Source organism: Mercenaria mercenaria, chromosome 12 (genome assembly GCF_021730395.1).
Source record: "Mercenaria mercenaria strain notata chromosome 12, MADL_Memer_1, whole genome shotgun sequence".
Lineage (NCBI taxonomy): Eukaryota > Metazoa > Mollusca > Bivalvia > Venerida > Veneridae > Mercenaria > Mercenaria mercenaria.
The window spans coordinates 49,906,074-49,911,817 of record NC_069372.1 but is presented as its reverse complement, the minus strand read 5'-3'; positions in this window follow the sequence as shown (position 1 = coordinate 49,911,817).

Here is a 5,744-nt window from a genome sequence, read left to right as displayed (position 1 = left end):
TAAGATTTTGCGAGTTTTGTTTTTTAATTTGTATTCATTTTTTAATGGAAAAAAAAGAAATGAGATATTCTATTGTAAGAAATAACATCTTATCGCTTCTTCTAGCCTCGGAATAATGATGAGATAAATAGAATCCGAAACCATTTTTTTTTATGTTACACTAAACACTTGAAAAAAAAAAAGAAGTTTTAGTGATAATCCTTCCAATGTTGCAACTCAGATTAATATTTGCTGTATGGAAATATTTATTATGAATGACCGGATAAGTCTTCAGTAATAAAAAAACAACATAATTTAGAAACTTTAATGTTTGTCCACAGTTTTTATATCGAGGGGTATGATATAGCGATTTTTCTTTTAAGATTTTGTACAATTTCGTTTTATTCATAAACATTATTTATAGACAGCATTGTAGTTTTCTGGCAGTTTAAAATCCTACGGAGAAATTACACAATTCTAAAAGTGTACCTGAAATGGCTGAAATGTGGGATAGGATGTATTTCCGATATAATGGAACTTTTATTATGAATTTTCTAACAAAAAGACGTGCCATTTGTGGTGCATCTTTGATGAGTATTTTAAGTGGTAATAGGTAATCATGATTTATCAGTGTACATATCATAATGGTTTTTAACAGAACGGAACAGTTCAATAGTTTTTAACTTTCCAACCATTCATGAATATTGTACTTAAAAAAATATGTGTATTATAAGTAATGACGATGAGAATGATGATGATGATAATATTATATTATCTAATAGATCTATATAATGTTTTACTTTGTATACATACTTCATTTTACGACTTTCTTTGCGGAAAAGGTCACATGTTTTACTTCATGCATATTAAAATGTCTTGGCTATAGACGTATATGTCTTTAATGCCAAATAAATGTTATGCTATGTAATAATATATCTCATTTATTGATTTGTTCTTGAATAAAATCATCATTTGTCGTTCAGATGAGTATTATTATATCACTCGGGCTGCGCTTTCGTGATATAGATCTAATTCCTTCGCATCTGAACTCCAAACAATGATTTTATTCAACGACAGATCACTGGATGAGATATATTATTTCTTAGATATAGGCATTCAGTCTGGGAAAACAACTACGAAAATATCGTCTAAACAATAAGTTCGGGAGCTCTAAGTGTTAGATCTATTTGTGATCCGTGCACCGGACTCCAATAGTTCTTTTGTCAAGCCAAAGTAATTAAATACAAAGGGAGAAAATCTGTTCTAAAATATCACAAGACAAAGGTGATACAGTTAGTGCAGCTGTTCCTTGGGAATGGACTCCATTTCCTTAACAAGTTGACGAAAGATTACTTGACGGTCAACAAGTCGCGGTATGTTTGATTCTACTGATTTGTGACTGTTATAACAATAAATGTCGTAGAATGATTTTTCAAATATTGAACTTTTCCCGATGAAACAAAGTATGTCAACACATCAGTGTAGTTTGCTAAAACAATATATATATATATATATTGCATATAAGCTCGAGTCCATTTTGCGGAAAAAAGCCATACCAGAGCCGAGCTGTAACCAGAATGAGTTGAATTATTTCTAATGAAATGCACCATACATTCATAACATCCAGCTGTAAGGTGAGGCTAACTTTGTGGCATTAGTTTTTCATACTTTCCATGATTTATGCTAAATAGATCAATGTGGACGGAATATCTGGGGTGTTTTTTTTTTGTCCCAGTATAGTAAGATAGATAAATTTTCACGGGCAATGTGAGAAACCATGACTTACCGTGTTTTTTTCCATAGTCACATAAACAAATGTGCACGAAAAAGCCCTTTTGGCCGCGCTAAAAGTTATATAAGTATGCATGAAATATCCGCCTTTTCATAATTACAATGGGTTTCTAGTGTTTTCCGCAGTAAGTAATTTAACAATCATGAAATATTTGCTTTTTTTTTTTACAGAGGCCATGATTTTCTCGTGTTTTCCGTAGTCAGATAATTAGATGAGCGCGAAATATCTACTATTTGTTACTTGCAATAAAGTTCCGTGTTTCTTAATTTGTACTCCATAGAATTTTACCGGTGGCCAAAAGATTAAAATAATTCCGTTTTACGGAACTTAAGTAAAGTAAATCTTTTACATAAAGTGTACAGCTCTTTGAGTGGCTAGATAATCAAGAGCTTCACAGTAACGTATGAATTATGAAACAGGTGAAAATGAAGGATCAGAATATGAAGAAATTTCCTAAGCTTTCGGAATCATGTCGGTGTAAATTGTAACAGTGAATGATTGCTGGTATGTAGAAGCTGTTATACCTCGATGTATATTGGCATTTTCTGATCCTTTATTTTGATCTGTTTCGTGATTGTAGACATCTTCCTCTTAAATCCTAGCACCACTACCCTTCAAACCTCTACTGAAGTCGCTATAGTCGCAACATCACCGGCATAGCCATCTTCACAAACTTTAGCACCACTTCCCTTTTCACCACTGCTGCATCCACTTCATTTCTGTATCACAACATCACCGACGTTACCACCTCCCCTCACACCTTTTATGCATCCGAAAATGATTGCTGTAGCCCTAATATCATCGGCATTACCATCTTCACCAACTCTAGCAGCACTTCCAAAATTTCAACTACATCCGCTGCTGATAGATGTTGTTCAGATTTCTGCCTTATTTGCTAAAACAACTCTTCTTTCCATTCGGTAATATGGCTCGACGTCTCAGCACAATTTTTGATGGGTCCGGCTTTTGCTTTTCCAGCGGTTCTGAAATCAAAGAGAACCTCTAAAAGTGTCAGTGAACTTTTTGGTTAATAAGACAAAAACGTTAGGACCTTTATTCCGACCCGTCTCGACAGGTCGGTATTACGACTGGATTTTTGTTTAAAAGCAAGTTTTCGAATCCCGTGGAGTCTTTTTACCATGCTTATATGAATGCATTGTCAAGCTGAGAACCAGGTGGCGGAAATATTGGATTTGTCAAGGAAATGATAGTACAGCGTATATATTAATGTTCATGTTGAGTACTTGTCATCTTACTTCTAAATATCATATTGATTCTATAATCGTGTTCTCTTAGCTTCTTCTACAAAAATGTAATTTTATATCAGTACGTTTATTTTAATCCTAGCCCAACTCGTGACGTAATTATCACTTTCATTTCATTTCAGTCTTCACGGTTTGGGACTAAGCATCGCCGTTACTGAAATCTCCCAAGCACGTGTCTGTATGAGGAGAACTAATGACCTTACTGTCCGCAACACTTTTTCGCGATTTGTAATTTTATTTTGTAACTTTTCGGGAATTGTTTATTATGCAAGGTGCATATAAACTGAAGTATACATAGTTTAGGTCTCTGGAGGTTTAGATTTTTAGATATCTTTTGCACGGCTACTAAACGCTAGCGCCACCACCAAATTGTGGTGATAAGGAAAAGAGCTATCGACATTTCCGTGGTGCAGCTATCGCCCGTTTCTACTTGTAAACAAGTGAGTAAAATTTATATTTTATCTTATATTTTCATTGATAGAACGTTTTTCGAAAATCGGAGAATGTAGTTCCGTGTAACAACACTTTTACAACAGGTTGGCTGTAATTTCATTAAAATATTATGCAAATTGTGGTGCCAGGAGCTTTTCTCCCGAATTTGACAGTGGCATATTTTCATATCGGCCAGTATTCGAACACCATTCCGATGATTAGACACACTGTAAGAACATACCTGCGCATGCAAATGTTGTAGAAATGAATTACACTTATTCCCATACACAAAAGAATTACGAAACATACAGTAAAATATTAAAACACGACTATTTTTGAAAGTGGTGGCGCTATCATTCAAGTGGTGGCGCTATACAGTAGTGGTGGCGCTGTTATATATGATTAGTGGCTGATATATTCAATTTTAATACATGAAAATGTCTGTCTGCAAGCCACGGAAATTTCTACAATAATGGATGTTATCAACCTATCCCACACTACACCCAAATTACGTTACTCAACAAAATACATGTAGTAACCTCTACATGATCGCAGAATAATCTACATGTATATGGATTTGACAGATTGTACATCTAAGCTCTATTGATTAATCATATTCAATCGATTGGAACTGAAAATGCACTGTACTCACTTTTCAGAAAGAATTGTGACAGTAAGGTCTTTTGTTTACAATGACATGCAAACGACGTATAAAAACAAAGGGAAGTAACATTCAGAATCTTAATATAACAAATAAATTCTACACTATCTTCAGATTATTTCCTGGACACAAATCTTTGTTTGAAATAAAAGTATTGCTGCTATTTTTCTTGACCTGAATTTAAAGTACACTTAGGTTTGTATTTAAGTAGAATATTTAAAGGTTAGAAATAATTCTACATTTAGTAACGTTTTAAACAATGGAAAATATTTACTTTGACTACAAGAGTCCCAAGGGTCTGTGAGTATTTTGTTCTTTTGTTTCTTAGATAGAGAATGTTTCATCAAGGTAAATAAACTATGATCGTGTTTTTCTTTCTTTAATAACATAATTCCTTGCAGGAAAATTATCAGTTAGAGAATGTTGGTGTTTGTTTTGTTCCGGATGCGTTAGCAGTTCGTATTATTGTATGCCGTAACAGCGCCACCACTACTGTATAGCGCCACCACTAGAGTTATAGCGCCACCACTTTTAAAAATCCTGGTATATTTCTTCTAACCTGAGATTCTATTATTCATGGTGTGTGCTTATATAGTTATTTATCATTTCTACACCATTTGCATGCGCAGGTATGTTCTTACAGTGTGTCTATACATCAGAATGGTGTTCGAATACTGGCCGATATGAAAATTTGCCACTGTCAGATTCGGTAGAAAAGCTCCTGACACCACAATTTGCATATTATTTTAATGAAATCACAGCCAACCTGTAGTAAAAGTGTTGTTACACGGAACTACATTCTCTGATTTTCGAAAAAAGTTCTATCAATAAAAATAGAAGATAAAATATAAATTTTACTCACGTGTTTACAAGTAGAAACGGGCGATAGCTGCACCACGGAAATGTCGATAGCTCTTTTCGTTATCACCACAATTTGGTGGTGACGCTAGCGTTTAGTAGCCGTGTTTTGGCTAAAAAAAATATTTTTACATTATGTAAAATTATTTCTTTCGAAATTTTGCATTTTTACGTGAAATGTAGCATTTATGATAATCAGGATATGCCGAAAGTTTTATAATAATACTCCATAGAAAAAAGTCAAAATTGATATTTTAAAACACTTCGCTGACTAAAATGGCGAAATTTCAAACTGGAAAAGACTCCATAAAAGTCAATATCTGACAACGAGTTCCAAAACGATCAAGATATTTTGAAAATTTTAAAGTTCCTGTTACCATTCTCATAATTCTTAAAATGATCGTAACGTAAATGGTTTTGATTAATATTTAAAGAGAAATTAAGGACAAACTTGTGACGAAAAACGTAGAACAAACAGTAGACATATTGCATATAATCAATAATCACCGAGGACAAAAGTCTCTCCAAGGTTTCGAGCCAACGACATCCGAACTCTACGTTCGTATTAAGATTTTCGAACGAGCCATTTTTGGTAAAATCATTATGTTATAGAAATATTTTTTTATGTTTTAAAACAAAAGACATACAAATGTACTTTAATAAATCAATATATTTTGTTCAAAAGATGGAATCTCTCATAAACATACGTGATGCCCTTAACTGGAAAACAATACTTTTGTCAATTACTATTACCCGA